The following is a 24234-nucleotide window of genomic DNA, read 5'->3' on the forward strand; positions in this document are numbered from 1 at the left end:
TAAATTTGGTGCTTCGATTAGTGGCACATCTCACCTTTTGAAAATTCAACCTTACAGAATTCCACAACAAATTATGACTGGAAGATATACTAGCCTTCAGATTTTTGTATGACTTGGGTTGGATCAGATTTCTAAGATTATCATTGGGATGGTATTATATGAAACAACTATCTAAAGAGAGGACAGGAACCTATTGGCAAAGTTTTGGGAAGAGAAATAAAGGTTAGAAATGTCAGTAGTTTATAAGACTCAAAAAAGACATTGATATTAAGGGAAGGAAAGGGAGAAAATTATTAGTAGGAATTTCTTCAAACCAAATCTCTTGGAAAGCAAGCCTAAGATAAAATATATTCAAAATTCCCATGGTGCATTATATTTCTACACATCTCATCTTATGGTTTTTTATTAGCCACTAGATGCATTATCTTGCTTTCAATTTGCTTTAGAATGTTCGGGACTCCGAGGGCTCTGAGAAACCCTAATAAGAATATTGAATTCATCTATTAATTTAGGACTTTGATTTTCCCGGCTGAGATAACTCTTTGTCTTCATAATCTCTGTAGTCCATTCTTTTGAACACAACCTCAATGATAGATTTAATAAATGTATTTTTCCCTTTGAGTTGTAATTGGATTTTAGTTAAAAAATGTTTTCTCTGGATGGTTACTATGTCTAGCACCAATATGGTCTTCTAAGGTATTGCGCGTTCACTTTTTAATTTGGGTTTTGCATGTTACAAGTTGTTATAACATTTATGACCATGGGCACTGAATCGTACTCATTCTACCTTAGCTTCAAATGCTATTGTTCCTTGCAAACTTCATGACATAATTCCTTGTTTAACGTTTCTTTGATGGATTATCACTTTATGTTGTTTCCAGGCACTCTGGATTCCGGAGATGTTGCTGCTCTTATATATTTACTTAATCCTTTGACAATAGCTGCTTGTGCGGGTTCCTCAACATCATCTATTGAGAACTTGATGATTCTATTGACTGTCTATGGGGCTTGTGCAGGTAAGAGACCTAATAATATTTGTTGTTTTTTTATCTTGTTATTTTTGGGTTCCAAGGTTTGCCTAGATGCTTTCTTTTCCGGTGATGTGTTTATTGGTGTCTCTTACATAGGGCTGTCTATGGGCAGTTAGAAAACCTATTTAGGCTGTACTACAGACATGCCATTTCTTATCCCTTTTAGTTTTCTTTTGCTTGTATATTTTGGAAAACACTTATGGGGAACTGGAACCATGAATTTCTAACAGTCTTAGAGTTTTATAATAGTTGCTGACACCAAGCCTCGTCCTCATTTAAAACGTTCTACCTTGTTTATACTTTATATGGATTATCTTTATTTCAAATTTACGGTCATTGTATGACTTTTGAAAAATTGATCATAGAAACAATTTGTCAAAAGTCAAAATCTCATTTTACTTTGGAATCCGTATCAGTGATCTGGTTCATTTTCTAAGATTTTACTTGTAAAGTACACCAACTGCATAGAGACCTGCACCACTCTATATATTTGAGAAAAGCCACCTAGGGTTTTGGGATTATTCATATCTCTCTTTGACAAGGTATAAACAAAAGCAATCACATCTGAGCACACAAAGATGTGAGTGGGATGGTTGTGGTTTTTTTTAGACCTCAATGTGTGGATAGATATGCCCAATTATAAACTGTATTATAGGTGAATGTTTAATGCAGGCGCTCCCTATTAAAAATGTGTATATATGCTAAGAAAAATGGAAGTTATGCTCTTGGTTTTCAGTGAAGTGCATTTATCCTCTCCTAATGACTATTAATTATTGCATTGAGTAGCAGTCATTTCCAAGGTCTGCTATTTAGATAATTTAGTCAAATACCTTTCGTCTCTCATAATGATATTTCACCTGCTATATTTCTCAGAGAAAATAATTCTCCTCATATAAAATATTGTCCTCTTTGGTTCAGGTGTACCTCCCTTGGCAGCTTTGGATGGGTCATTGCAACACATTTATCTGTTTATTCAATGATGCTTGTCATACCCGTATGTGTGCTATGCTTCATGTTGCAACCCTTTAATGTCATCACTTTTCATTTTTCTATCTTTCAAAAAAATAAATTTTCTTTTTCTAAATTGGGTTGATCATCATGTTGGTTCATTAGATATGAAAGAAGACATAAGGGCATATATATTGGTTCATTGATATCTTTTCTTTTCTTTTTTGCTTTACTAAAGTTTCTCGATGAGTTGGTTTTCTTTTTTCTGGACTCTTCCAAGTCTGTTACTTTCACTTCATTGAGGCATAATGTTTAGTTAATTTTCTTTTTCAGATTATTCTCTTATTAGGGTATGGGCTGGACACACCTCCAAAGAAACTGTTCAAGACAGTTGAAAAGCAGAAGAAATCAGATGCACAGGAAAGTTCTATGTCAAAGCCTATAAAAAATTCATTGTGTGAATGGAACACTCTGCAAGATCAATTGGTCCTTTCTTTTTCATGGAGACCAATTATGCACTTTATGTTATGGGCAGGGTTCTGGTCATTGTACGTACTGGGCTTGTGCAGTGTTTCCCTTAAAGGTCATGGTGGTTTGCGAGAGATGTTCAACAAGTATGGCCTATTTCTTTAACAACCCCCTTTCTCTCTTTTATTCCCCCCCCCCCACCCCTCTCCTTCTGGGCAAAAAGTATGGTCTGTTTCAAATAAAACCAAGTTTTTCACTTTTTCTTTCCAAATAATTTTGCACTATTTATGCTCAGCAGTTGAAAAATGTGGCACTAATGATTGAAATTTATATCCTTTGTGGCACAAACCTAGTAACTTGGAGCTAGGGTTTAGCAAAGAAGAAGATATGGAAGATCCAAAATTAGAGAAAGATTCAAAAACTAAAGATAAAAGAAGGGGTATTAGCTTCGCTAGAGTTTTTAATAAAGTCCATAACAAGATACTTCTTTATGCTTGAGTACATCCCTTATATAAGACAATCCTAAACGAGAATTAATCCTAGCCATCCAAGTAATCTAATCATGGCCATTTATTATAAAAGACTTTAAGTGAATAAAAAACATAAAAGGACTCTAGAAATTACTGCTTATGCTCCTAAGTGAATAAAATGATTCAAGAAATAAATAAAAGACATAAAAGGATAGTTTCAATGACTATTGTACCCCTCTGTGGTTCCTCTTGCAAACTTTAAGGTTGTCTCTCTTATCTAGATACTCGAGAGTAGTATTCTAGGTTGCATCAATTCCCCCTTACTCAAAAGCATTCGTCCTTGAATTCGACGGCTCGTCATCAGAGGTATTACCATGATATGGAATGTGATACGTGACATTAAAAGCATCGGAAGTGCGAATATGATTGAGAAGTTTCAATTTGTAGGCATTGTCATTAATCTTCTGTACCACTTCACACAGTCTTGCATTGGTTCAGCTTATGATATTCATAGCAACTTGATCTAGAATCATGAACAAGCATAGGAGGGAAGATTCTTGAATCACTTCTAATCATCCGTCCCTGGAGATATCAATTCAAAAATAATTGCATAGGAAATCTCACTCTATGACTTGTAAGATCGAGCATTGAATGTACCTAAAGGAGATTGCCAATCTTGCAATGGTTCTTCTCCTATGTTAAACTCACCAGCTGAGATTTTAGGGGAAAATACCTTGAACTCTTTGCTGTGTACCTCATGTGACACCCTAAATTCAGGTAAATCTCCAAGAAGAATAACATCAACATCATCTCCATGAACACCATCATTTTTTTCATTAATTCCTTCAAGGACAAAGAAATCAATTATCCCCATCATGTTTTTCATGCTTCCCCAGTTCTTCATCAAGGAGAGGAGCACCCACAAGATCCTCTCAAATGGTTGGATCTTCTTCTTGATCCTCTTTACGGATTGGATTACCATTAAAGCTATGATCACCCACTTCTTTTTCAACACCCAAATCTTCATCTAGGTACTTGTCAAAGACTGGTGGTGAGTCCTAGTCCACAACATGCTGATCTTGATAACCATTTGATGAGAACAAAGTTTCTCTATGGTTGTCCTCAAATAGACTTCCATAACACTCGAGGATCTCAGCCTTAAGACCGATTTCCCACCTCCTACTATCCCTATCAATACAATCAATTGCCTCCCTCCTTGGAGCTTGATCATGGAAAGGATTTATGGATTCCTCATCTGCTTTGATCTCATCCCGCTGAGATGGGGCTTTCCATCTGTGCCAAACGTAGAGCTAGGGTTTCAATCAATCTCCTCAGATCTGTAATCCTTCATGCGACCTAGCATCAAAGGCTTCTATGGTTGCCGATTTTCCTCTATGTGGAGGCATGGTTGTTAATGTAGGGCACAAAAATCGACTCTACAATATAGTTTGTATAGTGCTATAGTACCATCTGTACAATGCTGCAGTGCCATGCTATAATACCGTACAGATCTTCAGTCTCTAATACTAACCTGACACAGAACTTGTAGCTTAGAGTTAGGTTTTAACAAAGAAAAAGATAAGGAAGATTCAAAATTAGAGAAAGATTAAAAACCAGAGATAAAGGAAGGAGCAATAGCTGTTCTAGGGTTTTGAATAAAATCCATAACAAGATGTTTCCTTATGCTTGAGTATATCCTTTATATAAAAAAATCCTAAATAAGACTTAATCCTAGCTATCTAGCTAATCTAATCATGACAATTTATTATAAAAGACTTTTTAAGTGAATAAAAAGACATAAAGTAGTCTAGAAATTATTACTTATGCCCATAACTGAATAAAATAATTTAAGAAATAAATAAAAGGCATAAAATGATAGATTCAATGACTATTTTGCCCTTCTGCGGTTCTTCTTGTAAACTTTAAGCTTGTCTCTTTTATTTATATGCTCGAGAGCAATATTTTGGGCTACATCATTTTGGTATGTCTTTTAAAACCACTTTCAATTTAATACACATGCTTGTAACTAAAACTATACCCAAGATATCTAATTACGCGTATGTTGATTATGTTTGGTGCTTGAGTTTTATTGGGAGTACGGCTGTAGGATTTTGTATATCTCTCAGTATGCAAATTAGTTCTGTTTGTAGTTTATGCCTTATCCTCTGAAATTCTGGGTTGAAACTTCTATCAAGGCAGCAACCATTGGGAAGTCCTGATTCGCTTGTGAGCTATTAAATTTTCACCCTGAGGATGATACACCATCTGTAAATCTGAATCATTTTTGAAGAAGCAGTCTGTGGTCACAATAGTGATATTCTCCTGCCCGTTATGTTATTTATAATGTGATGTTCTAAATACTCATGATGAATCTAAGGTATGGTAGTATATTGTTGATGAAATGAAATTTTTCAGTATTTCATTTGCTTCCAGATGTCCTGGCACTGTTTGTTAGCCACGTTTATACAAAGTGGATGCCAGTGCAGATGGTTAGACCAATTTATGTGTGTCACGGGAGTTTTCTGTTGTACAAAATGTAATGCATATGTAGAGGCTCCTCTATTTGACAAATTAATTACTTGGAAAGAAATTTTGGTAGGACATAATTACTATTAAAATGCGGAGTTCTGCAGGAACTGGGTGTTTGTGCTGAAACTGAACCATTCTTTTGTATAACATTGTTGTTGCTTTACATTAAAATAAGCATTTTATTGTTGCTGGGCTTTGCAGAACATATGGGTTTATTCTTAATGTGGAGGATCTATCCCCAAATTTAGGTGTCTTTTGGTGAGTTATCAATTCCCTTTATCTCAAGGGGCGGTTTGTGTTTTAATGATCTTAGTACTTGTATTGGCTCACTGATAATTGGGCTCAATGCAGGTACTTCTTTGCAGAAGTCTTTGACTATTTTAGAGTTTTCTTCCTATTGGTATTCCATGCAAATATATTGTTCATGATATCGCCACTGTTCATTCGTCTTAATCATCGACCATGCTTCCTTGCATTTGTGTACATTGCAATCTCTTCAATACTGAAGTCTTATTCTTCTGTAAGTGTTACAGTTTCCTTCTTATTATGTACTAATTTTCCTATTTCTTTTTTGGCAGAATAAGATTATTATACTGACCAAAAGAAATATATATGCCACTTTTCTACATTTTCTTTTACTGAATAAATTCACAGACAAAGAAAAACTAATATTAATTTCCTTGTATGAACTGGAGCACTCTTTCCATACTTGTACAATCCCTCATCCCTCGCGTTGTTTAGTGGTACTATATGGTACAAGTCCAGCCTATTCAAAGATGCTGTTCTTTGGCTTAAACCCTCTGCTTGATGATTCCTTTTTAATATTTCTTTTTGGTCATCTTTAAGAAGATAATTTCTGGATGCTTATATGTCTCTTCAGTCATCTTTAATAGAGAAATTTCTGGATGCGAGAGTTGCTTGGTTCCTTTTTTATTTTTCTTTTCCTTGGGACTTAATTCCTTTTAATTTTGCCAACAAGTTGGTGCTTCTGCTCTTTACCTTGGAATGATGGGATTGTTTATTCATGAATTAGCAGGTGAAGTTTTATGACTTGTATGCTTGCTAACAGCCTTACATGCATGTATCCTCCAGCGAAATTATGGAGTAGCTAATGATAATGTGATAACTACATTCAGGAATGCGCTTCTCACTTTTTCTCTTAAGTGGATACATTGGGGTTTCTCTCCTTAGCCCTGTCATGCATAACCTTTGGATATGGAGGGTACTCTCTCACTCTCTCTCTCTCTGTCTCTCTCTCTCTCTCGCTCTTGTGCATTTGTAGGATACGAGGTAAATCAGTAAACTACAAAAAAAGAAATTAAGGGAAATTTATCAAAATAACTATAAGATATGAACTGTTTACCCGTATTATTTGATTTAATTTCAAATTGAAAGAAGTGGCTGTGTAGAATTCCAGATTGTAAATACAAAAAATTCTTTCTTTTCCTTTATTAAATGTTTGAAATTTTACTTACGAGTGCTACAATACAATAGGTCTATTATAATCTAGGATCTTAATAACTTATTGCCAAAAATAAATTTTTTTCAAAATTAAATACATACTAACAATTTTTAGGAAATAAAATAAGGCAAGAACAACAGAAAATAAATTAAATGGGGGAAGACTTACTAACTTTTTGCCTAGGGTTACCCTCTTAGGGCTTACCAAACCCCACACCAAATCATCTAGCCAATGGCACACTTGATCTCTGATCCTGCTGAATTCACCAATCTGAATTGGGAAGCACCTCTAGGATACCCTTTCTGAAACTCGTGGAGAACAATTGGGGTTTCACTAAGAACCCTTCTCAACCCAGGGGCATATGTCACATGTGGCATCTACCTAATATCTAATCAAGAAGGGCTGGGCGTGCCCCCCTCTTTTTCCCTCTTTTTGTGCTAAGTGTGGCACCCTACACACTTGGGGAGGGTGGTGTGCCATTTTAGAGAGAGAGAGAGAGAGAGAGAGAGAGAGAGAGGAGAGAAGGTAGAGATCTTGATGCAGTATAAAATTTATCGACAAACAACATTGGCAAAAATTAACCGCGTTTTAGAGAGAGAAAAAAAAACGAGAAGGGAATCATAAGAAGAAAGAGAAAAACGTGCGGATACGACTATTCTAGCACGGACCAAACTCAAGAGTAGAAACAACACCCACAAAGAGCCGCTTTCTCTCTCTCCAAAGAAAACTTTATTTATTTCATAAAATTCTAAATCCCTCCATTACATGGGGCGTGCCTCGTTTTATACATTTAAATTGCCTCCTCACGTGATTCTCACAAGAGAAACTCCTAATATGTCTCCCTACCTAAAACTGAAAAAGATAACTAACCAAAATGAATCTATCTCTAGATTCTTTCCATATTCTTCCATCCAACTTCCTAAAAGATAAACGTAACTACCCTTACTTCCTTGGATAACCACGTCACTCCCAATAATACATCTTTTCCTAATAAAACGAACCTACCAATTAACACCCTACCAATTAAAATGTGAAGGCTTATCTCAAACCAACCTCTTAAGACTAACCATATCCAAATGGTACACGCCTTTATTTTACTTATCAAAAAGGAAGGAAGTCCTTTCTCATTCGTACTTCCCTATCTAAATCCAAACAGGATAAAAACAAAACCTTCCTAATTAAAAAATAATCCTAAAATAAAGAAATGGACCTTTTAAGAAAATGGATTTTATCAAGTAAACCAAAAAATCTTATTTTTAATAATTTAACCCTAATAAATAAAAAAAAAAATTCTACTTAACCTCCAAACATAAAATTAACGAAAATAAAATTAAAAATTTGTAGCATCCAAATTTTGATCTGTGTCATTCTCCCCTGGTTGGGGAAAACTCGTCATCGAGTTTTAAAATACGATAGGAGGAAAGTTGTATTATTCCCATCACCTTCTTCGATCCGAATGTTGTAAACATGATCCTGAAACCTATGGGTTACAACACTATTCAAAAGACAACGATCGTGCACCGAAACTGACAAACCCTCGAGGAATGGGTCATCGTATAGCCATAGGAATTGTTTATGCTCAGCCCTAACATCTTCGAGCTGAGAATGTTCGATGACTGATTTAACCTCACTTATGGATTCTCCTTTGAGTGCTTCTTTTTTTGCTTCATCAAATACTTCCATAGGTTTGATCTTCTCTAGGATCAAGTCATCTTGATTCTCCACCTTTCCATCGATAAGTAAATTAGATATCCTTACTGCCTCAAGGATAACTTCTTTTCTTTCATCTTGTTCTTCATAAAAAACAGGAACTTCATCAAAGATGGGGTAACCTGTGACATCCAAGAATGATGATTGCAATTGAAGATCCAAAACTACATGTTCTTCATCTTCACCTGGTTCTTCATCAAATTTAGGTAGATCAATTTCTCGATTATGAGAAAATAGATCACTCTCCCCGACCATGAGGCTCTCGACATAGAGTGTTAGCATGAAACAGGTTCTCGAGACAAAAATAGGATTAAAAATTTGTAGCATCCAAATTTTGATCTGCGTCAGATCTGATATGTTGTTTGAAAGGGGAAAAACCCCTGCATATATAAGCTTCTAGGGCTTGGAGTCTCAATCAGATTAGGAATTCAGCATTATCTAGAATTATGAGGTATCCTATGAGGTGACAGAGGAGATTAATCTGAGCCACATTCATCTCCAAGTTCAACCATCATGATCTAGAGTGAACATTTAGGAACCTTATCGCCTAAGATTTGACCCATATCCATTTCTAATCTATCTAGAACTTTGATCAGTCAACACAATCTTCTAGAATTATCTAGAATTCCTTTTCTCACACAAATGGATAATAAAGAAATTAAATAATACTTAAAATTTGGTTAAAGATAATCTAGATCCACTTAAAACTCATAAAATATTTAGTCAAGAATAATTTTCAGCCAAGTATTTTCACTACGAAAATATTCAAAACAATAAGATAATTTTTTTCTTGATTAAAGTCATGTGCCAAAAAAATGGGGTGTCCGATTATGAGGGACGTGTGGCCCTAGTAGGCCCAACATGACACCTCCCATGTGGGGCCCACAAACAAAATAATAAAATTTCAAAATACCCTTGTGATTTTAAAATTCTAGAAATACCCTTTTAGGGTTTCTTAAGCAAATAAAAATATTTTGAAATTCAAAATATACGCAAAAAACACATTAATACTTTTTTAGTTGGAAATAATATTTCTAAAGTTTTACAAAATTCTAAAACACACAAAAATACGACATAAAAGTGGATATGTACCTAATATGTCAAAAAACAAATGAATATCAGGGCAGTCCACCTATGTTGGGATCCATGATCCACTACTATCTTCTCAAGCCAACCAAACCAGATCTTTGACCCACAATCTAGTGTAGGGGCTCATGATTGGCCTGTTAAAGTTCCAATAAACAATGGAACCATGGTCCCAGTATGTGGATTGCAGGATCTCTCCCCCTCCAAGAGCAAGTCAAATGCACACATCAATATGGTGCAAGGGGCGCTCTCTCTAGGCATGTATACATGTTCCTTTATATAGGGTTGCTTCCTAAAATTCGTCTGTTATATGTACATGCCATGCAAAAGTTTTGTTGAGGATTTGGTCCTTGTTTTTACAAGCCTTCCTTCGCACATAGGCAATGTTCGAAAATTTGGCCGTTCGACTGCCTAGGCAAAATTTTTTTAAAAATACCTAGGCACAGTCTGGGTGGGGGCATTATGCGTTTTGCTTCTTGGCGCCCACTTAGGTGTCGCCTCGTGACAACTTGTGGGCGGCAGAAAAAAACCCTCGAGTGAGGGTAAAAAATGTAATTTTTTCCCCTAAAAAGAGGGAAAAGGGTTTAAGGGGGTATTCTAAACCCCCAATAGAAAATCCGTGGCCTTCAGGGTGAGAAAAACCCCGTAAAAACCACTCTTTTGTGATTTATCGAAAGACTGATAAATTTTTTATTTTTTCGATTTCTTCCCAAAACAAAGGCAATATTTCGTGGGTGGATTTGGAGCTTCTAGTAGTTGATTTTGAGAACTTTTGGCGACCCAGTAGACAAGGTTTGCACCAACATCGATTTGATTTTGATATTTTTAAAGTATTATCATATTTGAAAGAGAGTTTTGATTTTATTTTGCTACAACATATTATGTTATGAATCATGTGTTTTTTCTTTAATTTTTTTTCTTTTACGATATATTTTTAGTTAAAAGATTGATTTTTTGGGCGATTTATTGATTTTTTTGTCACTTGGACGATGAAATTGAGCATATATTGTATTCTTTTATGAATAATTGATTCCTTTTTTGTACAATGTGTGTTATTTTGATATTCTATTTTTTTTTGTTTTAGTTTATTTGATAAATAATTGATATTTTAATGGATTAAGTCTTTTGTGAAAGTGAAACTAAAGTCTTAAAATGTCTTATATATTCAGTTGTTTTTAAGTCTTATTGTAAAGTAATATTTAGTGTCTTAGTGACTTAATTCTTTAATAGTTTGGGATTGGGGTGTGGGTTTTGATTTTGGTGAGGCACCCTGTCCCTGGGTGCCTGCCTAGGCGGCCAGGCATCCAAACCGCCTAGGCGCCTGAATCCGTTTTTTTGAACATTGCACACAGGAGACCACACAACTCTCTTGGCTTGCAAACAATGTTCTTGGGCATCTCTCTGACCTCAACAAGTGATGACCCACTATAAACCTTCAATAGTAGTGCCACATGCCCAAAGGTAAGGGTTTTGGACATGACCTTGGCCATAGACTACCCAACCCTCGGTTAGTTAGCCACAATACACTTCCACTGAAGTGCACAAATCACTATAAATAATTTTATTTACATGCTCTTTGGGCCTTTAAAAGCCACAAACCCCAACACAAAATCTCCATAAAAACGCACTTGTTCATGAGTTGGAATAGTTGAAAATGTGTAAAAGGTTAGATAGGGCATCTCTCATGGGTATTTTGATAATTTTCCTTAAAATCAATAATCTTGCTAATAATGGGGTTTTCTTTGGCAGGGTACTGGCAATGCGAACTTCTATTTTGCAACAGCTCTTGCCTATGCTTGCTTTCAGGTTTGTTGGAGTTTATGAGGCCCAATTTTATGTTGCATCAAGATTAGTTGTTCTACTTCTATGAATCTGAGCTAATTAAGGGTAAATTAATACAGATGCTAAACAAAATGATGAGACCAAACCCAATCGGTGCTTGTAAGGTGCTCGTGTTGGAGCAAATTGCATACTTGCTTTCGCGTTAGTGACTAATATCGTTATATAGGGAAAATGATTTTGCGAGCTAGCCGGCGTTTATAATAGTATAGGTCGCATGACTCACATTCAATCTGAGCATATCCAATGACCAGCATGTATGGGTACTTTTTTATTTTATTTTTCGATATGAATCCTTTTCAGCTGAAAATTTTGTGGAGAGGTGCTCAAAACCTAGATGCATAAAAAAAAATGTTAAAAAATCATACATAAATTTGAAAAATAATGAAAATGATCTGCATCTCTTGGTAAATAGCCATCCTGATTGTTGAATCTGAGTTGTCTAGCTTATATTGTAGCATAGGTTGGGGGACTCACAAAATCAAGTTCCTATTTTACCCTTTGAATTTTATTCTATTTTTATAAATCATATTGAGCTGAAACTTTGGGTATGTCCACTTATCACCATCAAACTCCATAAAAATATAAAAAATAATTCAAAAACAAAATAACCAAAATACCCATGAAATGTTGTAAATATATTTCTTTCCTTTTATCTTTTAGAATTGTTGTTTATATTTTTTAGGTGCGTCCAAATAGGGGCACACACTCAAATTTTCAGCTTAATTTGATTTGTGGGAAAAAAGTTGAAATTCAAAGAGTAACATGATTTCGTTTAGTCAAGATAGGCTAGTACGGAGTGTAACCTAAATCACTATTATATTAAAAGTATTTACTTAGCTCAAGGGTGGACCTCTAAAGTATCTTCCCTAACACAAAACCATAGCTAGGGGGACCGTTTAGACCATAAACTTGAGGGATAGCTCCCACATTCTTGCGCTTAATCCATTTTTTTTTTTTTAATTGGCATCTTAGAAGTGCCTAAAGAAAAACATGCCCTCGATAGTGAATAGAGACCATCTATTCTTAGAAGGTCAGATCTATGTCATAGAGAACTTAAGTTTAGTTTCTGTTGCCATTATTTTTAAGTAGTTGTTCATCTAGAGAGAACGAGTCAATTTATAAAATCTAGGGTAAAAAATTCCCCTTAGGACCTCCTCGTAACATCATTTTAGAATACCTGAAACGGATTGCCCATCTTCACTACTTCTCTCCTTGATAAAACCCATTATCTATGTGATCTTGTTCATTGGATCCAAGAGAGTGTCCGCAACATTTGGGCTTGAACAAATGTCTCTAAGGGCTTTAGAGAAATTTCTCTCCTACATTTTAGGACAGAAAAAAATGTGTTAGATCGAGTGTGGGGATTCGATGAACCCAAATTTGTATATTGTCTCATCATATATAGTTAAAAAAAAACTGATTTTAAGTACCTTACAACCTAGATCTTATTATTCAAGAAATTGACGGTCTGTTTCGCTGTTAGGGCATAATATTATTTAGGATTTTCTGAGGTATGATTTCAACTTTTATTTTGTGTGGGCTTAGGTGCTACAATGAGTAGGAAACATCCCTAAGTTCTGGGGTTCAAAGGTCTTCCTTAACATGGTTCTGAAGTTGGGCAAACCATGAGTTGACAGGCCTATGCTATAGTATAGGTCGTGCAACCCAGATTTAACAATTTGGTGGCTAATGTGTACCGGTAGGTGTACCGAAGTTTAGTGCACCTCTCAACAAAATTTCTGCTCTAAAGGATTTATAAAAAAAAATTAAAATGAAAATGTGCCTATATGTACTGGCTGTTGGATATGCTCAGATGGAATTTGAGATATTTGGCTTATACTATTTAATAGGTTGGCTGGCTCATGAAATCATTTTCCATATATGTATACAAACAACACGCACACACAAAGAGACCATTTACTTTTGATACAAGGAGGTTACAATTATTCTTGTTCGTCAAATTTCAAATCGGGTGGTTATAAGAGTGTCACTGACTAAACTTGAGGTTCAAAAAGAAAGTTTTCGAACTTCGTGACCCTAAGCCATCCAATTTGATATCTAATGGCTAGAAGTAATTGTGACCTCTTTACAACAAAGATAAATGGTCTCATAGTATACAATCCTGATAATATATATATATATATATATATATATATATATATATATATATATATATATATATATATATATAGGGAAATGCTAGTTTAGGTCAGTGGGCTTACAACTACATATGAGCCCAACGGCCCAGATTCAATCTGGGCTGATTTGACGGACACAAACTCATTTCGTATTTGAATTTTTTTTCTACAAATCCAAATCACATGATATTTTAGGCGTCTACTTTTCTCATCAAGGCGCAACTAATAAAAATAGTAAAAAAATAATTCCCAATGTATAAATTGACCAAAATACCCTTGAAAAGATTTGAGGGTATTTTGGTCAATTTATTTTTCATGAAATATTGTTTTGATATTTTTATTGGATTCTTCTATTTTTAAAGAACACATGCCCAAACTTTCAAGTGATTTGGAGTTATAGAAAAAATTTAAATTAAAATACGAAATGCAATCGCATTCATTGGATCTGGCCATATTGAATTTGGGCTCTTGGGCTCATATGTAGCTGTAGGCCCATTGACCTATGCTAGAATTTCTCATATATATATATATATATATATATATATATATATATATATATATATATATATATATATATATATATATATGTGTGTGTGTGTGTGTGTGTGTGGAAAAGTTACTAAACACATATAGTGTCCTACAATGAAAGAACACTATAGGTTTTTTTTACTTTGAATGGATGGTGGAGATTGGACTCTCTCTCTCTCTCTCTCTCCCCGTGCCCCCTCTTTCCTTCCTCTGTACTCCTCTATCTCTCCCTCTCTCTCTTTCCCTATTATCTGGTTTCTTTGATTCTTGCATGGCTTTTGACCTAATTTCTTGGAGTACCGATTTTTTCCTCTCTATCTCTCTCTCTCTTTGAAGTCCAGGTACGTCTTCCTCCCCATGTTGATTTACTAAGTGTTTTTGGGACTCAATTGCTCTTTTTAGATTATTTTCTATGATTGTGTAGCAAGGTCCTTTTGTTAGAAGTATGTATCTAAGATTCTAAATGAAGATTAAATTATGTAGTAATCTTGGATAGTTTCGCCCCATATTGAATAGGTCACTCCAAACAAAATTTCTTTGATCCTTCTCTTGCTTTGAGTATCAGATAAGTTAGACTACATAAACTAACGAGTTTCCCTTATTTTATGTGCCTAGAACTCTTTTGATCACTTTTATATCGATGAATATGGAACCACTTTGAAAGCAGCTTAATCGATTATGATCTCCAGGAAATTAGATTTCTTTGGTTCCTACATGGCTTTTGATTTAATTTCTTGTAGGTTTTATGCATTTTTATGAGAAATTTTTCCTCTATGATGTTTAAAAAGATGCTTCTAGTTCAATGTTAATATGGTGAATTTCTTTCAAGCTTTGATGTTAAAAGAAAAAAAAGATTCTAGTACACTCTCACTTTGTTTAAGTGGAGTTCCATTCTCCTACTCCTCTTCCTTATCTTGATTGGGGTTGAACATTGACCCCAATATTTGTTAGTGATACCGAACCCTTTATGCTATTAGCTTCCATATGTGGTGTTTTATGGATTACTTTTCATTAGTTGTTTTATTTTTACTGAGTTATATTTCTAGTGATTTGGAGAACCCAATTGTTTATGTCAATATGGCTTTTTATTTCAAAGTCATCTATTGAAAAATTAATAGAAAACAGGAATTGTAATGTGAATATTTTATAAATTTGTGAGCCCTAACTACTATTTCGACTAAAACAAATTTTCTAGAAGCAAAAGAAGGAAAAAATCAACAGAGCTTAAACTGCACTCAACTAACCAATGTGTTTCTATTTGTGTTGGCATCTATGTGTTCCTTTTCATCATTTCACGAAAAAGCCATAAGTATTGGAGGCTAACTCATTTGACTAATCGGTTGTCTCTAGACTAATTAGGACTCATTTCTGACTTTGTGCACTTAAGCATATACTTTTGTGTTCCATTTTTTGGATCGAATATTCTATCAATGATGTTTTCTTTTAAAAAACAGAGTGACCACTTTTCTATAGAGGAACAAGTTGTTTGCATCTAGATTTATGACAGATTTATAAAATACATAGCCATGTTACAAGTTAGTGTAATATGCACGAGCAAAAATAAAAGAAAAAGAAATGCTAAGAGTAGATTAATTGTGATTACTTGCATGGCTTATCTAAATTCTCTTCTGCATACTTTAGATAAGTTCTGGTAGAATCATCAAGTAACACATTATAAAGTATTGTTGTGAACGTTTAAGGTGATCTGCTTGACCATGGTACGTGTGGTGTCCTTATGGACTTGTTTGTTTTTTTATTGGATTAATAAAATAGGTTAGAAATTACTATTCAGACTGTGGTGACTTTAAAACTAATTGTGATTTTTATGATTGTCCTCCTTAGGATGGGCTTGAACCAATATATGACTGTCTGGTATCATAAGTCAAACTAAAACTAAACGTCTTGTAGTTTGTTTGTGTTCAAGTTATACTAAGATTAATAGTAGCACTTTTTAGTATGCTTCTTCTTTTCTAGAATATTAAATACCTTGTTTCCACACCATTTGCATAGCAACTACAATCCTAACATGTTTATTATGTGTATTTCATGAGCCCCTTTACACCAATCCATGCGTCCTCATCACAAAGAATATAGATGACTTCAATGTCGAAGCTTTGGTGGAGGAATCCTACCATGATTTCCCCACTTATGAGAACACAATCACTATAGATGGAAACATGATCTTTATTTGAAACCATTAGTGGTTCTCGAAGGTGTTGGTGAGAATGGAAGCCTAGACCTCAGCTAGGGCTAAGGTCTAGGTTTCCATTCTCACTAACACCTTCGAGAACTACTAACGATTTCATAAATGGGTAGGGGCCTATATCCCCACTGAACTATCAAAAAAAAAAAAAAAATGGCGGCCCTCAGAAGAGTTATGTATATCGAAGCGATGAAAGGCATGACATTCAATGACGAAGATGAAGCTTATATACTGGTACAACATGCATGCAAACTTTTGGTTTTGTATAAATAAGAGAGGTACCTTGGTCTAATTAGGGTGATGACCTTAACCTTTGCATTAACCCATCCGATACCCTGGTAAAGGGGCATGGTTGAATTAGATGGGCAGCAAATGTAAAATTTTGCCAAAGTTCATCATGAATCCTGATAGACTTATAGTATTTGCTTATGCTACGGCGTTCCCTAGAAACAATGTGCTGTACCAAAACCTGGGTACAGTGAGAATGAGCAAGGGGTAGCTAGCGCGTTCCCCAGAAGTGACACGTTGTACCAAACCCCCGGTACAGTGAGAAATGAGCACGGGTTAGCTAGGGCATTCCCCAGAAGCGACGCGTTGCAGTGCTACCTGGTTTTGGTGAAAAATAAGCAAGGGTTCCTGTGACATCCTAGACAAGCGTGGGTAAAGAACCTAGTCCAAGAGAATAGGATTCGTTTAGCCACATGGAACATAGGAACGCTTACGAGTAAGAGTATAGAGTTAGCGGATACAATGAGATGAAGGATAGTAAACATAGCTTGTCTACAGGAAGGATGACGAGGTCAAAGAAAGGTGGAGAGTCTATTTTCAAAAATTATTAAGTAACGAACACAATGGGAAAAAGCTAAATGATGATGATAGATAAGAGAGGTAAATTTAGAAAACGTGGTGACAGAATCGGTTGGATTATAGAGTTGAAGGCAGGATTATCGTAATCAAAAGTATGAGGGGACTGAAAATGCTCACATCCACACGAGATGTAGATAGCTATGCATTAAGAACAATGAGAAGTAGAGATAGGTTGTTGTGTAGTTTATAAAAGAACACAATCATGTTCTATCACTCCCATTGAAATGATATTTACTTGGTTTTATTGAAGATTCTAGATACACTGAAAATGGTGATTGATACACTAGAGTCTTCCATGGTTAAGTCTAGGGTCTTGATGAATTACTCAAAGGAGAAGGCGAGTGTGGCAAAAAATGTTTATTTCATTGAGAAAAAAGAAAATTTAAAGGATAAGTTGGGAACCTTGTTATGAGTTGCTTGCATTGGAAGAATGAGTTTTGAATCCAATATTCTTTTATAGAGTTTTACTTAATGAGTTGGGGAGGCTAATACGAGTAGATCCAAGCTCTATGTTATCGTACCAACTCTTTCATGACATGGTAACATTACCAAGCCAATGCCATTTTGTATGTCATTCGGCTCATTCCTTGGAGTTCAATCATTACATCGACTATTTTCCTTTGTTGTACACTTATCTTTAATATGACCACGGCTTCATTCATTTGGATATTAAAAAATTGGCGAGAAGCAATAGGAGGACATTACTCAGGCATAATTATTATTAATTAGGCTGTGGTTATAATTGTTGTTGTTAAGCAGGTGCTTTTTAAGAGAGTAATAGTCGTTAATCCAAGTGGTACATCATCAGAAAGATTAAATCAAAACTAGAGCATGTTGCATGTGTACATGTAGACTTCCTTATATATTAAAATGTGTGTTACTACCTATACAATTGAGCAATTCGAGACCTAATGGATAACGATGATTGAGAAATGCTTTCTTCAAGAGGAAACTTAGCTCAGCTTAAGTGACATACAACTTGAGATCTGAATTGAACCTCGCTCTCTGTTGTGTGATCCACATGCCTGTAATAACTTGTTTGCTATGTATCCATCAAATTTTTTAGTGTGACAATCATATAACATGCAACATGGCCTAGTTTGCGTTTAATCTTTTCTCTGAGGTGCCACTAATAGTAATAATGATTACTCTTTGGGAATACTTGTTTAATTGTACCAGTTATAACCAAATCATGATAGTTATAATTGTGCGTGAGTGGCGTTTTCTGTTAGTTCTACCCAATTCTGAATTAACAAAATAAATGACTCCATGGTCTCATTAAAGATGAGTGCACAGTCGAGAAAAGCTGTATTGATGGTTAACTTTGTGGATTGGGTTGAATGACATACTACATGCAATTGGTTCATGGTGTCAAAGTTACCACTTCATCGAAGAATTGGTGTGACAATATAGATCTTGGATCTACCTATAGAACAACAATTAGCCTTCGAGCTCATCAAGTCGAACTTTGCAAAAGATTGTTAGATTAAATTCCTTCTAATACATCCAACGAATAACAAGGTTTGTTTCTTTTAAGTTCCATTTTTTGGCTTGAAATGAGCTCTCAAGGTCTTTCTCAATGAAAGGGATATTTTTGCGCCACCTGCCAGCTCATTAAAGTAATTCCATCATAGTCACGGACTTCAACATAGAAGACCTCATTGTGTCAATCGTCTTTTCACTATATCTGGTGTTTTCTCATGGGATAGAATGAATTTTATTTTAGTTGGAATTGTAAGAACATGATTGTATTCTTTTACAAACTTTGTGGTAACTCTTCTTTGCTTGTCATTTTCCTTAATGCGCATCTTCTTTAAGACATCCACATCATGTATCTATTATAATAGCCTTGCTTACAAAAATCTAAAACCACGATTATTATTTCACTATATTTTCTAAAGCTACCTCTTATTTAATACAAAACCCAATGATTTCAGCATGATTATTGTCGTAGTTTTAAGCTTTATCTTCATCTTGAATGATTTTTAATGGTTTGATGTGTGCGAGTCTTATAAGGGCTACCTCTGTATCTATAGATCCTTGATCTATTATTACCATCTATTGTGACGCTTCTCATTAGAGGAAAAATCATGGTTAGGTTCCTCCAACATAGCCTCGAAATGAAATTGATCCATATTGTTCGCATCAATGGTGTGGAGGGAAGAGGATCCATGCATTGATGTAGCAGTCTCCATTTGATACGAATAGTTACGAATAGTTAACTAATTAGATTTATAGAGCCAAATTGTGGAAATGGTGTGAAATTAAGGAATTTAGTATTCTTTAAAGAGAAAGTTTCCTAAAAAGAAGGCATTATCAATAGACCTAGTATAACTTGAAAAGAAACAGCCAGTAAGGCATTAAGTTTTGGTTAGCTTGGATATCCAACAATGAAACAAGTCCAACTTAATAAGATCAATCATAAAAATCACTATTAGTTGGTTGACTGTGGTCTAGACAGAACTCTACACTTGTTATAGATGCTTAAACAAATTAAACTAAGAAAAGAAACAAGTCGATATGCGATCTCACGTGCCATAGTTGCATATCATTTTTAAATGTTTATCATGATTACTTATGTTACTTGATGGAATAGTCTACCACTATTTATCCAAAGTATATACGACAATGTGCATACAATAGCACAAGTAAACACAATTATTATGCCCTTGGCTTTTACTCGTACTTGTTACCCAATTGTGTAAATATGTTTGTATATTTATAAACAGACCCAATTGTGTAAATATGTTTGTGTATTTATAAACAGAGTAATGATCCTATGTGACCCTGCCACACACACTAGCATAGGATCCCAACAGATCACCGTTGGATTTTGATCCAAATCTCGAGGTAGAATTCAAATGTCCCAAATTCTCACTCAGCCGTACAAAACCTACAGCCTATCTCTACCCATACTAGCCCTCCCTCCCTCTCTCTCTCTCTCTCTCTCTCTCATGCTGCTATCCCTCTCTCTCTTTCACGCTGCCATCCCTCGCTCTCTTTCCCACCACTTGCTCTCTCTCTCTCTCATTATCCCATCCCATTCCCCTCCCGCCCAAGAAAACCCTTTGCTCTCTCTCCTATTTGCGGAAGCTCGGCCTAGCAGCAGCCACCCGATCCCATTTCTTTATCTTCAACGAAACACTTTGCGGTAGGATCTCAATCTCTCTTCTCTCCACAGCAGCGACCTTTACCCCATCCCATTTCACTCACTCTCTCACTTGGCGGTAGGATCTCTCTCTCTCTCTCTCTCTTTTTGTCTCTTTGTTTCTCACTTTCCTCTTCTCTCCACAACAGCTCGCCCCACCAGAAGCCTTTACCCAATCCTGTTTTACTTGCTCTCGCTCTTGGTGGTAGGATCTCTCTCTCTCTTCTCTCCACAACAGCCCGTCCAATCAACAGCCTTTACCCCATCCCGTTTCTCTCTCCTCAAAGAAACTCTGCCCTCGCTTTGCAGAACCAGTACAGGTGGAGATAGGTTGTAGGTTTTGTACGACTGAGTGGGAATTTGGGGCATTTAACTTCTATTTTGAGATTTGGATCAAAATTCAACTGTGATTTGTTTGGGTCCTATATGTCATTGTATGTAGCAGGATCCTATAGGATCATTACTTTTACAAATATGCCACAAATTTTGATGCAAACAAATTGTTACTCCATGGAGAAGTGGTCACTCTATTATACAAGAAAACTTGAGGGGCCCATTTGATTGCAAAATTTTTTCAAATAGTATTTTTTTTCCAATTTGCATTTGACCAAATGGCGATTTGTACAATTATTATTTGCTCTCTATGGGTGTTTGATTGATATAATTTTAATTATAAAATGTTATTATGTGGTATAATGATAGAGGTGGTAGTGATGGTGTGGTAGTGGTGGTAGTGACACTACAGTGGTGGTGGTGGTTGTGGTGCACCTGTAGAGTGGTGGTGGTGGTGGTAGCAGTGTAGGTGGTGGAGGTGGCAATGGGTAGGTGGTGGTCTATTAGTGGTGGTGGTGTGGTGGTAGTGTAGTGATGATAGAGTGGTATTGGGGGGTGTTGTGGTGGTGGTAAAGTGATGGTGACAGCTAGGCATTGATGGTGGTGGCAGTGGTGTTGGAGCAGTTTTGCAAAGTTCAATTTGGGAGCCCAATTGCAGTTGGGGATCAATTCAAATTTCTGAATCAAACATCTCTTGAGGTCAAGTTGCTTATGAGAAATTGTCAAATAGGCTAGGAAATCTAATAGTGCCTTATTTGGAATGTTAGATCTGAAAAACCAGTAATGAACACAAAACTATATGCTCAAAAATGCAAGTCTTAAAGGAGTCCTACTAGAGTTAGTGATCAAATGAGTTAGCCTTCAATACTTCTTATAAAAAGTCAAATTTTTTAGGGTTTATTAGATTGTGGCCCATAGTTTTGAGTGAAAATTATGTAATAAAAAATAGTACTTGGGCCTCACAATATATAGTTATGGCCACGGTTTCTATGTAGGTATGGCCCACACAAATTCTCCACTATCCACCTGACTTGGCAATCGCCACCATCCAAGTCAGTTGAAAAGGAAGTTTCACAAAAATAGCACTAACATACTAAGTTCAGATAAAAAATTAACACTAAACTTGAAGCTTCTTAAACATCAAGGAGTAAAGATTTCTCATAAAATTGCATCTAAACTCCAAGAAATGCTAACTAGAGGAGATTGCTGTAAATCATAGCAAACAAATTAAAAATAGCTATTGAGCCCTAAAAACAGTCAATAAACCAGCGAGTATAGGATGAAAGATGTCCCTGGATCTGTATGTGTGAGAGAGAGAGAGAGAGAGAGAGAGAGAGAGAGAGAGAGAGAGAGCAAAACTTGTTTAATTAGTCTCTTAGTAACTGACAAAATGAAAAAGTCTCTGGGATAAATCATTGAGATTAAAGTTTAATTGCCTGATTCCAAACCCTCTTGGTTATGATATGGAACCATCTTGAGCTCGAGGCGTTCAAGTTTCGTTGCCTTGATTTATTTGATAGCTGGTACTTGGAGTGGATTGGTTCTTGATTTGTCAAGCTATTGTTAATGATTGTTTTTGCTACTGTCACTATTTTATATTTGGTCAACTTAAATTAAGCAATATATCCTTTATTTTTTTGCAGATCCTTCTTGTCATAGAGAGTGTGGGCACTGTGTTGGACCATGACAGGACATCGAAACAACAGCGTAATTCAAAGACCAGTACATGATTGTTCTTGTCAAGGAAGGACGTTGGGTCCATTGTAAAATATTTGAACAATCAGTTTTTGGGGACATGAAGACTGTTGGTTATGGTAGAGATTAGAGAGAGAGAGAGAGAGAGAGAGAGAGAGAGAGAGATTCAGCTGGAATATTTCTATTTATGTGAAATTCCAACCCAGGCAATGATGGTTACACTGCCGAGCAGGGGGGGGTTGTTGGAAAATGTAGTATTCAGAAGGAATATTTCTATTCATTTGAAATCTGAGCGGTGGCAATATGATGGTTTCTGTGTACAGTAAATCTCAATGTTTCTTTGAGTCGCCAATTCAAATATCCAAAATGTTATCACAAGATATATAGTGGCAAGAGAGAGGACTGTAAAATGGGACCAGGGTCGTAGTTTTGTTCATCCTTTGGAGAGTGAGGGTGCCTAGGTGTTCTTCTGATTGATGTTACAGGTTATTTACTTATTTGAGAGCTAATGATGTACTATTTTGATTGATTTCTTAGAGGTAAATTTGTAATGGAAAAACTTTATAAAGATTTGGAGTCCAAAAAGTTGATGCATCTTGTAACCTTCTTTGGGATGTCTATTTTCAAGATTTTCGGGTGTTTTATGTATTTGTTTGAATTGCACCATTTTTGAAATTTTAAATATAGATTTTAGGGCCATTTTGGGTATTGTGGCAAGGTTTGGAAGTGTCTTTGATTGATCAAGGTTGATGACTTTTATAACTGCACCCATTTCTATTTGCTAGTTGAGAAGGAAGTGAGTTTAGAGGAAATAGCATACCCCTTGTAGTATACGAACCAATATTGAAAAAAATTGCTTATTTAGATTGAGTGAATTGGAATCGGTCCTCCCGATCTGGCGTCAAATTTCGATTTTTTAAACACTCATAGGAACTATTTCCTCAAATGGGTATTTCATCCCAACTTTTTGCTTTTTGTTCACATTGTAAGGTTTTAGGCAAGATTTGGTAGTATGGTTTACTTTCCCTCAATCTTGGTTATCATATATTTCTTGTAGTATGGATTGAAAATTACCAACATTAATGTGATCGTAATGTTGATAGCAAAAGGATAATTGTTATAAGTTTGTATAGATATGAATGAACTATTGGGAAATACGTGCATTGTATGTATTTCTTTCAGGAGTGTATAGTATAAGCTCATTTACTTTTAGTATGTAGAGGTCACCATTAATCCTAGCCATTGGATGTGAAACTCGGCAGCTTGGAATGTGTCATAAGTTCAAGAAATTTTATTTTAGACTGTCCATATAGTGATATCTATTACCACCCAGTTTTACATTTAATGGTCAACAAGATTTGTGATTTTTTGATGTCAAAAGTAAATCATCTTATTTTGTACTTTTTTATTTATTAAATATATGACTTAGGAAAAACAATATAAGTAAAGAAACCAAGATTTGTGATTTTTTGATGTCAAAAGTAAATCATCTTATTTTATACTTTTTCATTTATTAAATATATGACTTAGGAAAAACAATATAAGTAAAGAAACCAAAAATTGTATGAAAGAAGCATATCTTATTTCCCTTATATAAAAAAACATTTGAAAGCTGGTAAATTTTCAGTTCTCCAAATAGTGAAAAATCAGAAGTTTTTTTTACATGTAAATATCAGCGAGCTTGATAGCCTAAAAAAATGCAATTCAAAGGCTGCAAATAAACTTCAGTTCGAGGAAATCAAGTATAATAATTATATATAAATTTGGAATAAGAAG

General features: G+C 35.4%; 1 pseudogene across 1 annotated transcript in view; it reads left to right on the forward strand.

Annotated features, from left to right (window-relative positions):
* The window catches only part of LOC105420965 (uncharacterized), a 29222-nt pseudogene extending 6437 nt beyond the window's left edge, over nucleotides 1–22785 (forward strand). Inside the window, exons 6-17 of the transcript XR_016058080.1 lie at nucleotides 58–222; nucleotides 882–1016; nucleotides 1128–1131; nucleotides 1950–2025; nucleotides 2313–2593; nucleotides 5648–5704; nucleotides 5798–5970; nucleotides 6426–6482; nucleotides 6583–6668; nucleotides 11454–11510; nucleotides 11606–11650; nucleotides 22407–22785. The product of XR_016058080.1 is annotated as an uncharacterized LOC105420965 (transcript). The remainder of the gene's footprint in view (nucleotides 1–57; nucleotides 223–881; nucleotides 1017–1127; nucleotides 1132–1949; nucleotides 2026–2312; nucleotides 2594–5647; nucleotides 5705–5797; nucleotides 5971–6425; nucleotides 6483–6582; nucleotides 6669–11453; nucleotides 11511–11605; nucleotides 11651–22406) is intronic.
* Nucleotides 22786–24234: the final 1449 nt, after the last annotated feature.

Source organism: Amborella trichopoda, chromosome 6 (genome assembly GCF_054954075.1).
Source record: "Amborella trichopoda isolate Santa Cruz 75 chromosome 6, AtrichopodaSantaCruz75HAP2 v2.0, whole genome shotgun sequence".
Taxonomy (NCBI): Eukaryota; Viridiplantae; Streptophyta; class Magnoliopsida; order Amborellales; family Amborellaceae; genus Amborella; species Amborella trichopoda.